The sequence below is a fragment of the Herpailurus yagouaroundi genome, unplaced genomic scaffold (assembly GCF_014898765.1).
Source record: "Herpailurus yagouaroundi ecotype Mexico unplaced genomic scaffold, PumYag 203, whole genome shotgun sequence".
In the NCBI taxonomy this organism is placed as follows: Eukaryota; Metazoa; Chordata; class Mammalia; order Carnivora; family Felidae; genus Herpailurus; species Herpailurus yagouaroundi.
The window spans coordinates 25,580,860-25,596,346 of NW_024412434.1; positions in this window are offsets into that span (position 1 = coordinate 25,580,860).

Sequence of the window (15,487 nt, forward strand, 5' to 3'; positions counted from 1 at the left end):
CTAAATCTGTCTATTCAGTATTGTCTCTTGCCAGTGTACTTGGCAAAGAAAAAAAAATGAGGACAGAATAAAAATTTTGGAGGAATAAAAAAAAACTGTTTTTATTCACACTTGACACGATTGACTCCATGGAAATTCCTCAATAATTTACATTGTAGTCCCAGACTGGAAACAACTAAAATGTGTATCACCAAGTGTTGACACAGTTCTCCATGGTTTTTCTGCGTGTCTTGTATCACCTTTTGTTCTGGACTATCTTTTCAAGGATGTTTGTATAGAAAACAGCCTTAGAATGCATAGAGAGTGTCTCACACTGGGGTAGAAGACGGATTTATTTTGTTTATCATAATAAAGATAAAACCCCTCCAAAGAAAACATTGAGCAGGTTCACTATTATCCGTTCCCACCTCCAGATCATGTACAGGGGATTTGAAGGTGGATCAAGAAAAGCTGATACAAACATGCATTTCATGCCTCTGTTCTTCCATGAGTAGTAACGTGTTTTATCTCCGACCAAAGATTCTCTAGTGTTGTCAGCACTTGTGGAACTGGGACAGCCTAATTTGTTAGCTTACAAGTAGGCTAAAATCTCTTATTCCGTTTCCTGTCACTGATAAAATGGATAAGCCAGGGAATATTTATATAATCAAATAATACTCAGCAATTAAAGAGAAACCAATATTGATAATACATCCAGCAACAGAGATGGTGCTCAAAAAACCTCATTCTGCAAAATAAGGCAGACACAAAAGTCTACAGTCAGTGAGTTAAATTTGTGTGAATTGTACAGCTGGTAAAACTATGGTGGTGGCTGTGGGCGTTGACCACATAAGGGAACTTTCTGTCCTGATCGTGATGGAAATATTTTATTTCTTGATTGGAGTGTTAGGTAATGGTACATTACATCACTGAATGGTACGTTTAAGATTTATGGCATTTATTTTAATGTGAATGAGTATGAAAATGTCTGGAATCTATTTTAAAAGTGAGGTGGAAAGCATACCCCGTATTTTGCCATGACTGTACCCTTCTCAAGGGGTGGTTCTTGTTTTTGTTTTTTGTTTTTTTTTAATGTTTATGTATTTTTGAGAGAGACAGAGACAGAGTGTGAGCAGGGGTGGGGAAGAGAGAGGGGAAACACAGAATCCGAAGCAGGCTTCAGGCTCCGAACAGCCAGCACAGAGCCTGACACAGGGCTGGAACTCGGGAACCGTGAGATCGTGACCTGAGCCAAAGTCGGATGTTCAAGTGATTGAGCCACCCAAGGGCCCCGGGGTGGTTATTGTTCATACTTATTCTTGGACCTGTGGAATTATAGGGATTCCTTTTAATTATACTATAGTTTATGAAACTTTTCATTATTAGACTTTCCATGCCCCTTTCCAAATGAAATATACTTTGACAAAGGTCAAGATTGTTAACATTCTTTTGTTCAGTATGACAGCCTGCTAAACACTTCCTGCTTTGTGTCTGTGAATAGTTTATCTCAGATCATTCTACCTTATGAAGAGTTTACAGAGACAGACATGATGGTGACATTTCATGAAGAATTAGGGATAGATTTGGACTCACCAGAACGTTGTTGCTCGTTCAGGATCCCCTCTTGACTTACTTACTGTGATCTCTTAAGTACTCATGTTCTTCATGTAACTTTCCAAAAACACTCTGAACGAGATGCAGGAGTCTGAGGTAGGGATAATGGAGATGGTTTTTAGAGCTCAGCCTAAAACTAGGTCCATTTACTAGAGTACAAAAAGACCTACCGTACTAGATGCTCGTACTACTAAGTGCACGTTGGTAGTATATCCTAATACACCCTACCACACGATAAATGAGATCTGTTTCAACAATTTCATGCATGCTGTGATTTTAGCCTACATTGTAGAAAGGGCCAAAAGGTACCTCACTTTGTTTTTTCGATCCGTGAATTCATGCAGAAAATAACAATAGCAGCGATTTTATTTTCCCAAAATAGCAGCATTCAGTCAGAGTGCTCTAAGATGTTGATTCCAAGAACCTATTTAAAAAGTCCTCAGAGAATTAAATTATGTTTAAATTGAGTGAGTGTCATTTGCCGTGGCCTTGCTTTGTCCATCTAACTGTGGTTAAGCTGAATGCAATAACCTATGGTAGCCCCGGTCACAGGTTGAGTGTCGTACTAATGACCTTAGGTCAGAACTTTCATCTTCATTCTGGATACACTTAAGCCTCTGGTATTTTCAGGCTTCAGAAACTCTTAGCACAACAGGAGTTCTTAACCTTACATGATGTATTTTTTATTTTTAATCCTCCTCTCTCCTTGTTTGACAGGCAAAGGGCCTGTGCCTGGGTCATTTTCTGTGACTTTCTTGTTCTTCTTTCCTAAATACCCAGCAATTGGCAGGTAACATCTACCAGGTCACTCTGACCTCCATGTGCAAAGTAGTTTTTCTCTAGTGTAGGCAGGCGGGGGACAGAGCCGAGGATGCTTGTTAAACCATTGCCAAGTTTTAAACTGTGTAGGTAGGGAAAATGTTTCAAAATTGCCTGGAAGTTCACCTTCAAACTCCATGGTTTAGGTGAATCCAGACTTGACGTATTCTCTTGATGTCATAAATTATGCCTCAGAGATTTTTTTTTAAATACATTAAAATATCTATGTTTCGTGTTAAAATAAATTTCCGTAATTCATTACCTTGGCACCAACTGTTAAAAATAATGGGAAGAATAATAGCAATGGCAGGCCAGAAGACTAATTGACCTAGCACGTGTACTTGCACTTCCCCATCCACTAACATTTGTTTTTACAATGTATGCATATTAAAGGGGGATTTAATCTGCTATTTCAGTTGCTCCCTATTAGTTTTTGAAAGAAGTACGTATGGTGAGTTCAGAGTTTCACCAAGAGACTGCTGGCTTACCGGAATGCATATTGTGGCCCCCTAGAATATGCGTTTATCTATGTCTAGGATGTGGCCGTCGGTACCTTAGCATCATCTGTGACAGTCCACAGAAGGGGAGAGGAGACCCGTAGTTTAGAACTGGTTCGTATTAGCCAAAATCACTATGATAATGAATATATTAACATAATATTAATAATACATTAATTAATATAATGTTACTATTACTTTATCAGCTTATAGTCAGCAATATCAATATCATACTTATTTGCAGGACCATTTAATCCCTTGCTATGGGCAACATGCATGAAAAAATCAAGAAAAGCCATAAAGTTGACTGAAAATGAACATGAACAATGGGTTATTTATGGAACTGAAATGGTTAAGGTTTTCACCTATATAACATAAATGGGCGTGACAACACAAAGTACAATATTTGTTTATGGGCTGATCCCCTATCCATTGTGTAGTATTTAAATGGATACAGTGTTGGGGCGCCTGGGTGGCGCAGTCGGTTAAGCGTCCGACTTCAGCCGGGTCACGATCTCGCGGTCCGTGAGTTCGAGCCCCGCGTCAGGCTCTGGGCTGATGGCTCAGAGCCTGGAGCCTGTTTCCGATTCTGTATCTCCCTCTCTCTCTGCCCCTCCCCCGTTCATGCTCTGTCTCTCTCTGTCCCAAAAATAAATTCAAAAAACGTTGAAAAAAAAAATTTAAATGGATACAGTGTTTAGCTCCAGGTTTTTCATCGTTTTCTAAATGTCCATCACTTACTAGTTACTTTTTCTGTTTGATGACATTATTTTCCTAAATATTTTGTGACCCCCAAATCATGAAGTTACTTCAGTCCCCAGAGCCTGTGAACCAGCTGTAGTCTGGCTCCTGTACACGCTCTCACCCAGCTGTTGGAACCACACTAGTGACCTTCTAGAAATGAGGGTGGTTCTCCCCCTGACCCCTGGTGCCACGGTCACTCCTGCAGCGGTGCTGATGCCCTGGCCTCTCACAGATACCTGTTACCAATCGCTGCTGCCTTTTGGAAACTACCTTCAGGGGAATTTTGCTTCTCAGTACCATGCTACAGAACCCCTTCAATGTCTGAGAAAAGTACTTTGTAGGATGTGAACTGAGTGGTGTCCAGGGGAATATAGATGGGCACATTTGGGGCTGAAAAGCCCTTCACACTGTCTGATATAGGGTCTTACTCATAGCTGGGGTGAGAGACTGTGAGAACTGGTTGTATCTTAACATGAATTGAGTAGGGCCCTTGACAGATTTTAAATATCCTCCTCAGGGCTTAATTGTTAAGGAGAGACAAGGCAAATGACACATTCTGAGTATAAAGGATGTAATCGTAGAATTGAGGGTTTACGTGATTTTGGAAAAGTAGGAGGAACAGAAGTCAAGGAAGGTACCTCTAAAGGCTGTGGAAACTGGTGCCGATGGGCAGGGAATCCAGCACCCAAGATTTCAGCCAAAAACATTAGAGCAGGTAGTTCCCAAAGTTGTCACCAAGTTGTTACAATTCTCCGGGAAAAAAAAAAAAAAAAGGAGAAGCAGGAAGAGAGGGAAGGGATGGAAGAGGAGGAGGAAGAGAAGAAGGAGAAGGAAGAAGTTCTCACTAGCTGCCTCAGTCTGCAAGACTGAGGTGGCCTCCGAGAGCCCTCAGCCCTGCTGTCAGGAATGTCTCTGCCCACATGTGGCTGCAGCAGCCTCCTGAGAACTTGGGTGTCCACTTGCTTTCTGTCTCCTCAGTGCCCCACAACTTCTCGTTGGCAAACTGTCTCCCAGGAAAAGGATTCTAGAAAATGCAGATCCTGGCTTTTCCCCTGCTAGGGCATGCTTTGTGAGTTCTCACCCTGGCCTCAAGTGCACATTTTCAACCTGAGTCCGCTTTTCTCCCCCTAAAATATACTCATGATGCTTACATTCTCCACCCAAATGACTTGTTCTCAGGGATCGTAGGTTAATATTATTATTGGGACTTTAAAGGAAAGTTGAATTTGCCACAGAATCACTGTAGAAGGGATTTCCAGTCCGTATTTTCCTTAGAACAATCCTGGATAAATGGGTGAAGTTGTACAGATACATATAATATGTACATTCTATGGTATTATGTACATATGCTCACTTTTGAACATTTTTTTTTTTGAAAGCGGAAATACAGCAAGACTAAAGTCTGGTTAAATCCTAGCAACACTCCACAGCCTTTGACAGAAACATCCAGTATTGCAATGAACGTGCTTCAGTCACATGCACAGAATTAATGCTGATTAGACTGGGCAGCTTGTAGTTTTTCTTCATACACGAATGAAAGAAACCGAGCTTACCCAAGCTGATTTCTCAGGAGTCTAACTTCAGTGACTGAACATTTACACCCTGAGATCCATTTCAAAAGACAAAAATTATTATTGAGGGACTATTTCTACCCAAACGTCTTCTTTTATGTCTCTTTTATTGCTCACCTGTGGCTATGGAATTTTTTCTTCTCTTTTACCGTTGTCAGGTGAAAAAAAGAATATATAAATAAAAAGAAAAAATAGAAGGCTTGGGAATCTCTTCTCTTGAGTGGCCTTCCTTATTCCAGTTTTCATGCCCACATTAAAGGAAATTGTCCCAGTTTACATGTAAACAGAACAAATATCTGTCTTTTCTATACAGGACGGGTTCTATTTTTAAGTACAAACCCCTTTGAAACCAATTAATACTAGGTATCTGACCTACATAATAGATTCTGAACTCCTTATTCTGTTTTTCTCCTTCTTTTTGTTTTTAAAGCAACACATTTGCTCATAGGTCTTTATCGATTTCATGGGTAATTTTCTCTGTATGTATTATTTGAAACATTTCTAAAAAGATCTTTAACTGATATTCTTACTCTACTAAATACTTTTTTATTGTCTCCCATAATGCCTCAGTCAATTTATATATTTAAGCTGGTGATGTAAAGTGTCTCTAGCCACATATGTTGATCTTGCGGTAAAATTGCCATGTTCTCCCTTCAGAAAAGTTGTAAGGGAGAAAAAGTGATTCCTTAAGCGTTCCTCTCTTCTAAAATTGCTTTTTTTTTTTTTTCCTTCCAGCATCTGCATTCTGTGTCTTTTCCCCACTGAGGACCATTCCTCTGTGATCTTTCTTCTGGGTGTCTTTTGTTATGACCTATGTGTGGATAAATAGTCACCACATTTAGGTTTGTTTCACCTCTAGATATCTGCATTTAAAGAACAACAACAACAACAACAATAAAACTTTTTTTTTTTTTAATTTCTAGAGCTTTACCAAAAGAGAACATCTAGAGGCTCAATTTTCAGCATTGCTCATAGTGCTGGGAAAAATGTTTTTGTGAAAGGGAAAACTATCTATTTGGGGATCTTAAAATTCAGACACATCATACATATTGTCCATTTGTAAATAAAATAGTTTTTTTTTATTTTTAATGTTTGTTTTATCTGTGAGAAAGAGAGAAACAGAGTGTGAGTGGGGGAGGGACAGAGAGAAAGGGAGACACAGAATCCGAAGCAGGGTCCAGCCTCTGAGCTGTCAGCACAAAGCCTGCTGTGGGTCTCAAACTCACAAACTGAGATTATGACCTGAGCCAAAGTCTAACGCTTAACCAACTGAGCCATGCAGGTACCCCATAAGTAAAGCAGTTTTAAAGGGATACCCAACCTTTAATAATTCTTGGAATGTTGAGTAGAGCAGAAATTTTGCAGTCACCTTAATATACATGGGATATTATTGAACCACACGCCTCTTAAAATCCCAGAATGATTTCTAGGAATTTTGTGATTTCTCTGTAGGATCATAATGATGTAAAGAAGACTGACCCAAGGGCCTTGTGTCTAATTATATATGTACTGTTAATATCTTCATATTCCTCTATTGTAATAACTAGACACCATTCAGGGCAGGGTATCGTTATCAGTCCCCTCTTTGAATTCTGTATCGAGAATGCATCGTTGGCATCTCCCTTTCCCCAGTGCCCCATTTATGACTAAATCCAGAGTCCTGTGGGATCTATCCTCCACTTAGATTAGTACACTACGGTGAACACCCATGCCACCCATTTTGGGAAATAAAACCTATAACTTTGCACTTTCCTTTGGGTGTTTCTTGTGTATTCCTTCAGAATCACTTCTCCCTCCAATATTCCCAAAGATAACACCTTTAATTTTTTTTTTCATTGTTACAGAATTTCTTTTTCCTTTAACTGTACACATGCATTATAAAATATATGCATACAGGGGCGCCTGGGTGGCTCAGCCGGTTAAGCGTCCAACTTCAGATCAGGTTATGATCTCACGGTTTGTGACTTTGAGTCCCACGTGGGGCTCTGTGTTGATACCTTGGAGCCTAGAGCCTACTTGGGATTTTGTGTCTCCCTCTCTCTGACCCTTCCCTGCTTGTGCATTGTCTGCCTCTGTCTCTCTCTCTCTCAAAAATAAATAGACATTAAAAAATTTTAAATATATGCATCCATATGTAGATATACTGTATATATTAACATTTCAACATTCTACATAAATAGAATTCTATTGTATTGCAACTTGCCTTTCTTATCAACAGTGTATTTATGCCACTAGAGATGCTCAGCAGATTTTATTTTCCTAAATGGCTGTGACAATCTTTTTCATCCTATATGCTTTTCTCAACCATGTGGCTTTGACAGTCCTCCTGAGACGTGTCTGAGGGTTCCCTCATCTTGAATCTGGGAAGGAGCTTTTGGTGTCTCTGACCAATAAAATATAGCAGAAATACACTATGTGGCTTCTGAAGTAGATCCTAAGAAGGATACAGCTTCCATTCTAGTCTCAGTTTTAAGATGCTTGCTCAAGGGAAATCAGCCCCCTCATAGGAGGAAACCAAAACTAGTCCGTGTGGACAGACTCGTGCAGAGGATCTGAGATGATCAAGCTGGCAGCCAGCCTCAGCAGGTCTGGGGATAAGCGTGCTTTTCAGTTGCAATGATCCCCCCGCTTCCAGTCTGCCGCCTGAGGCCTCAGACAGGATGAAAAAGGGATAAACCATTTCCCCTGTATTTTATCTGAATTCTGACCAATGAAAACCAAGCGCATAAAAGTTGGTTGTTACACTGCTATTTACTCAAGTGATATGTTATGAAACTGTAGTAACTGGAACAGCATGTATCTCTCTACTTCATCTGTTATAACTACTTACGTTATTATTTGAATGTATCACAATTTATAAATTTACTCTGTTGTTACATGCTTAGTCTCACTTTTTTGCTATTTTGTATAGAGCGGCTAATGTCACTGATAAACAAATTTTTAAGTAAAAATTTGAGAGGCACCTGGGTAGCTCAGTCGGTTAAACATCTGACTTCGGCTCAGGTCATAATCTCGCAGTTCCTGAGTTCGAGCACGGCATCGGGCTCAGTGCTGACAGCTCAGAGCCTGCAGCCTGCTTTGGATTCTGCCTCTCCCTCTCTCTCTACCGCTTGCCCACTCACACTCTGTCTCTATCTCAAAAATAAAATAAAAACATTAAAAAATAATAAATAAAAATTTGATATTTGAACCAACCTATTTATTGAGATGTAATAATATCACCTTTGGCTTAAAGTTGCCTAATTACTCTGGAGGTTTAGCAGCATTTTATATGTTTTTATTGTGATAGATATAATTTATACGTATTCTAACATAAAAGAATTCATGAATCTCTTGACTAGACCATACTTAACCATGTGTTTTTCTGTGTATTGACTGTTTCAGGTTGACTAACTTTGTTCCACTGTATTTTTGTTCTGTTACTATTAAAATATTGATCTTTATATCTTAACCTCAAAACTAAGATTCACCCCAAATTTCCCTTCCTGTGATACCAAATCTATACTAACATAATAACATGAATTACAAAGAGATCTCGTTTTTATTTTTCCTGAAATTAGGCTTATTTTCTTTCAATATTTATACGTTTAACTGGATTCACTTTTGAAAATTTCTAGGCCATATTTCATTGAAATCTGTTCAATTATAGATTTAAATACTTTAACAATTACATATATATTTTCTTGAGTCAATTAAGTATATTATATATTTCAAGTAATTTTCCATTTGTGTTCAGATTTATCTAGATGTCATTAATCTCATTTAGTAATGTTTTATTGTTTTCAGAGAACCAGTTTTTACCTATTTTGTTACATTTTTTTCTAAATATTTTACCGCTTTGGTGTTATTTTAAATAAATATATTTTTTAAGTTTATTTATTTTGAGAGAGAAAGCAAACAGGTAGGGTAGGGGCAGAGAGGGGGAGAGAGAGAGAGAGAGAGAGAGAGAGAGAGAGAGAGAGAGAGAGAGAGAGAGGCAGGCAGTGTGGAGCCCAATGCAGGAGTCGAACTCACCAAACCATGAAATCATGACCTGATCTGAAAGCAAGAGTCAGAAGCTTAACCTGCTGAGCCACCTCATTGCCCTGGTGTTATTTTGAATGATTTTTTTTTCAACTTCATTTCATATTGTTTATCACTAATGTATAGAAATATACATTATTGTGTATATTGATCTATACCTGCAACATCACTTAACTTGTTTATTACTTATAGTAGCATCTAGTATTAGTATGGTAAATAGTATTACTCTATAGTAGTGGATATCTACGGTTTTCTGCGTACAAGATCATGTCCTCTGCAAGTAGAGATACTTTTACTTCCTACTTACCAATTTTGATTCCTTCCTTTAATTTTTCTTGCCTAATGATCCCGGCTAAAATTTTCAGTGAAATGTTGAAAATAAATAACAATAGCAAACATCCTTTCTCTTGTTCCTACTGTTGGGGAGGAAGCATTTAGTTTTTCACAGGGCATGATGTTTTTTGTTTTTTGTTTTTGTTTTTGTTTTGTAGATGGAGCTTATCAGTTTGAATAAACTCCCTTCTATATTTGTTTTTTAATCCTAAAGGTTGTTAAATTCTATAAATTGCTTTTTCTACATCTTTTAAGATAATCTTGTCATTTTTGCCCTTTATTCTATTGGTATGGTATAATACATTAATTGATTTTAGTTGTTAAACCAACCTTGTTAAACCAATTATAGAGTAACTCTCAGTTGATATATAATCCATTCGATGTACTTCTAGATTCAATTTGCTAGTATTTTGTTGAGGATTTTTCAATATAAATTCTAATGAAATATTGTTCTATAGTTACCTTTTCTTATGAATGATTACTGTACATTATTAAGTTATTTGAATGTATCAGAATTTATGAATTCTGCTGCTGCTATACACTGAGTTTATTTCACTTTTTTGATCTTTTATATAAATTTGCTAGTAGCATTCATAAACATATCTGATTTTCCTATCAGGAGACATTGGCCTCATAGAATAAATTCAAAAATATTCCTTCTCCTAGTTTTTGGAAAACTTGTAAAGAATTGATGTTAATTCTTTAAATGTTTAATGGAATTCACCAGTCATCTGGGCCTTGGCTTTTCAGTGTGGTAATTTTTAAAAATTGCTGTTCAAATTCTCAACAAATATTAGCAAACTAAGTCCAACAATACATTTAAAAAGCCACTGATCACAACCAAGAGGGATTTATTCCAGAAATGTAAGGGTGGTTCAATATTCACAAATCAAACAAATTGGTACATCATCACATTAACAAGAAAAGATTAAAAACTGTATGATCATTTCTATAGATGTAGAAAAATCACTTGACAATGTACAACATCCATTCATGATAAAAACCCTTAACAAAATAGGTTTAAAAAAAACATACCTCAGCATAATAAAGACCATATGTGGAAACATATGTGGAAACATATCTAACATCATACTTTACAGTGAAAACCTGAGAGCTTTTTCTCCAAGGTAAGGAGCAAGACGAGGATTGCCCCTTTTATTCAACATAGTACTGGAAGTCCTAGGCACAGCAATCAAACAAGAAACCGCAGGCATCCAGATTGGTAAGGAAGAAGTAAAGCTTTCACCGTTTGCAGATGATGTGATACTATACATAGGAAGTCCTAATGATGCCACCAAAAAGCTGCCAGAACTCATAAATGCATTCAGTAAAGTTGCAGGATGCAAAACCAATATACAGAAATTAATCGCATCTCTGTTTACTAATAATGAAGTAAAAGAGACTTACTTGTTTAAGAAAACAATCCCATTTACAGTTGCACTCCCCCCCCCCCAAAAAAAAACCTGGGAATAAACTTAATCAAGGTGGTGAAAGATCTGTACAGTGTAAATTATAAAATACTGATGAAAGAAATTGAAGTCGACACAAGCAAATGGAAAGATATTCCATAGTCATGGATTGGAAAAGTTAATATTGTTAAAATGTCTACTGCCCAAAGCAACCTACAGTTTATAAATAAATACACACACACACACCCTGGCCAAAACATGTAATTATTTACATGTTGTGTGTATGTGTGTGTGTGCGTGTTTCATTAAGGACACTTTGGATATTGATTCTGCTTTTCTTTTTTTTCTGCTTACTTATAATCAAGATAGTTAATTTCCTTACATGCTTTTTAAATTTGTAATTTTGTACTTAATGCCTATCAAAGTACCTTTTATTGTGAAAATATTGTGAAGATTGGGTGAGGAAGGATCTATTGAAAGAATTTGCAATCGCTTCTATTTGTATGAAGCACTACCAGTAAGTGATCCACTTAGGTTCTCTCATGTTGAGAATGTCCTGGTCCGTTCCAATGGTATGAGATTGAACATAAGGCTCACAGTGGGTGTTGTCTACAGTTATAAATTCTGAGCACGGTAATGTTTATATACTCCCAGGGTCTACTGTAGACAGAAAAAGTTTTTAGATCTCTTCCTCATAATAGGCTGATTTTTCCTTAACTAGACTACCCTTTCTACATGATATTCTCTGCAGCACCCTTTCTTTATATGAATTATCATTTCCACACCTTCACCTTGCAAGGACATGAGGTTTTATCTTTTCTGTGTTTTCCAACAGGTAATTAAAATCCATGCTATAAGTTACAGAGAACAACATATCTCTCCTCGGAGCTCCATCACCAATGTAAATTTGCCACACTGATTTTCAATTTCCTTGTCATTTTTTTGAAACTAAAGGTTTTGTTTGTTTGTTTTTTATTTCTTTCTCTAAGTTCAACTACGTTTCACCTTTATACTTTGGAAGATGTTTCCAATATCTATATACCATGTTGCCATCTACTCTTAAATCATTCTACAGAAAGCAGCCAAAGTAATCTTTTCAGAAGGAAAATAACGTGCTTGGAATCCCTTTTAATGCCTTTCTAATGATCCTCCGATTAAGACAGAATTTCCAAACGCGGTCAGCCAGGCCCTGTATGCATATCTCCATGCATGCTCTCTCTTATGCCCCCTACCTTATGTGAACTTTGTTATCCAGGAATTACAATCTTCGGTCCTAATTTTCAGCGCTGTCTGATGGCCTTTGTGTATATTCTTATCTCTTGCTTGAATGTTCTGCCCTCTTTCCCTCCCCTGGTTGACCTCCACTTTCCTTCAGATCTCAGCTTGAGCTTCTCTTTCCCAAGGAAGTCCTCACTTCTGACTTGATCCTTCTCTCTCTTCCTCCACTCAGCACCATTTACCTCTCTGTATCTGTAGTCACATTTACATTTTAAAACCCCATGCGTGTGTACAATATTCCTTGATTTATATCTATATTTCTCCTTGGGTTGTAAATTCTCTGAAGGCATGTAGTGTATCTGTTTTTATTTATCTTTGTAATCTCTTGCATTCAAAACAAAGGTGACAACTAAATACCTATGTGTATATCAAAATAAATAAACTATAAATGTGGACTGTTTCTGGATAGAAAATATTCAGTTTTTAGTTTTTTGTTTGTTTGTTTGTTTTTTCCCAGTAAGAAAGTATTCCTGTTGTAAAGTAGACCAGAGTAGCATCTAGAACTAACCCAGTATCTAAAGTTAGGAACTTAAGTTTCCTTGGTCAGAGCCATAGGACAAGCTCTTCTTCCTTCTACCTCCTTCATATTTTAATCTGTACGGTCATATTTCCATATGATTTTGCTGCTTTATCAGAACTCCCAAATCAGGCATCCTGGGTACTCAGACCTCTACAGTAGAGATGGGTGGCTGTTGTCCTTTAGGCTTGTGTTGACCACCATATATGGTGGCTATTCAAAATAATGACAACTTATTCATAGTGATAAGAAAATTTGAAATTTTGGTGTTGTGGGCTCTGTTCCTGGGCAATCAGAGATGCTATATTTTTAACTTTTAAAAAGGTCAAAATGCTTTCACCAAGTTTGACAGCACAGACACTGTTTCTGCCCTAAGCATCGTTGTACATGTACTTTGTTAGTAAATAACCTAAAAGCAACATTTCTAGAAATAAGAGTAAGAATCTTCCTAAGTTCCCATACCTCTGAAGCATGCAAACTTGTACTGAAAACATAACATGAAATTTTGTAATCTTCTGAAATGTCTTATGTCATGATGAATTATAACTCTTGATGTTAAAAAATATGTACATAACCCTGTGTCAAACATTCTTCCTCCAGAGCACTCTCTTCTTTCTGAGGATTGTGTATCCCGGGCAGCTGTCCTAAGTTGGGCCCCAATGAATTTTTTTTTTTTTAAGAGAAAAAACTAAAAGGTTTGTTCCTTTTGTGTTGGTGGGGTTGGATGCGCCTGCCTCCTATAGACTCACTCATAGGGAATATGTATTTAAGAGCTATAGCCTATGAAGTTCCATCAGACAGGAGGAGTTCTCCAAAGAAAGCAACCTGTGGGCTTTGTTCAAGCAAACATCGTCACCATAAATACAGGAAGGGATTTTTTTTTTTTAATTTATTTTTTTCAACGTTTTATTTATTTTTGGGACAGAGAGAGACACAGCATGAACGGGGGAGGAGCAGAGAGAGAGGGAGACACAGAATCGGAAACAGGCTCCAGACTCTGAGCCATCAGCCCAGAGCCCGACGCGGGGCTCGAACCCACGGACCGCGAGATCGTGACTACAGGAAGGGATTTAATCAAGACACTAATGAGAAGAGCGGTGGCGAGTCCATGATTATTTAGCTAAAAGACATGGGTAAGCAGGTACCAGATTTTATTTGCAGGTCTATAAGCAAACAACAGAATCCACCCACAGGAATCTACCTCAGAAATGGGGAGAATGGCAAAGCCAAAAAAGAACTCAAGTTCAGCTGACTGGAGACACTTTACTGCAACAGGAATGCAGAATACTCATAGAATAGAGGCTAGAACGACAGCTGGATGTGTCGATGAAGAGACAAGAAAGAGGCATGTCCAGGATTGGAGCTTGAGTGCTAAGGCCCTGTTACCAGGAAAGAGGCTCAGTGGGAGTGACATGAGGGTTGGAGACCAGTATCTCTGTAGCTTAGCACTAATGCACCATCCCCCAGTTTATCATACTTTGGAGAATGATTCTATCTTAAAATCTGTAAGATTGTCAGCAGGATATTTTGGTCTCAAATCAACGGACAGGAAATCTTTATTTTCTACTTTCCCTTTGCTTCACCTAGTTAGCTCCTATTTTCTTTCAAACATCAGTTCAAGCTTCACTTTCTCAGGAAAGCCTTTCCTGATTTCCTCAGTTGGTCCCGTTCCTCCCCCAATCCATGCTTGCATTAATTCATTCAACACATTATTCATTATTTATGTATATCTTGGCATTCCTACTACAACGCAAATACTGATCTAGAAGCTAGTGGTACAGAGTGAATAACAGCTTGTCTTTGGGGAATTTCTCAGTCTAGAACACCTGGGTGTGGCCACTTGTGCAGAGAGAAGAGAACTGTGAGCTATGACGTATACTCACACTTTCCTGGGAAGGGAAAAGACAGAAAAATGAGTTTAGGAAATGTTCCTAGAAGTAGCATTTCCACAATCCTGAAACTCACTAAAAATACCCTCCAAACAGAATACGTGTTTGTGTCATACAGGAAAAGCAAAGGGTAATAGGAAACCCACTGGGGTCTGCACTAGTGGGGTCTGCACTAGGTGGGAACCTCACTACCAGTTACTTTTAGTGTATAACCAGGCCCTAAAAAGAAAGCCTGTTTAAAAGCAGAAAATTTTCTGCATTTCAGTAACAGCTTCATCTGAGAGATTTTTGACTCATCTTGTCTAAGGAACAATAAAAGAATAAACTGATTGCAACAAGAATCTGTATGAGCAGCATTTAAGTATTTCCCCCTATCGATGTGGAGTGAGGTTATCCACCAGAAATTTGATATTCTTGTTAATTCTTGAGCTGCACTGGTAGATGCACAGTTAGGCAAAACATTCTCCGTCACATAGCAGGCAAAAGAAGAAAGCATTGACTGCAAATACAAAAGCCTTCCTGCTGTGGCATGGTTCCTTCATCAGGATGAACCAGGTTGGATAATGACGGAGGCTTTTTAGCCAGAGCCTGGATTTTCATAATGTGAGAGATGCTTTCTCCTTGTAATTACTGATAATGTTGCTGGGTGAACTGAAGACGCATTGAAAAGTGAATTAGATGGGGTGAACTGAAGACACATTGAACAGTGAATTAGATGTTACGACTCTGTGTTGCAGGGCATGTAAGACAGCAGCCGTGATATTTACATCACCCAGACTTCCAGTGCGGCTTTTGGATCAGCACACCCTGTTCT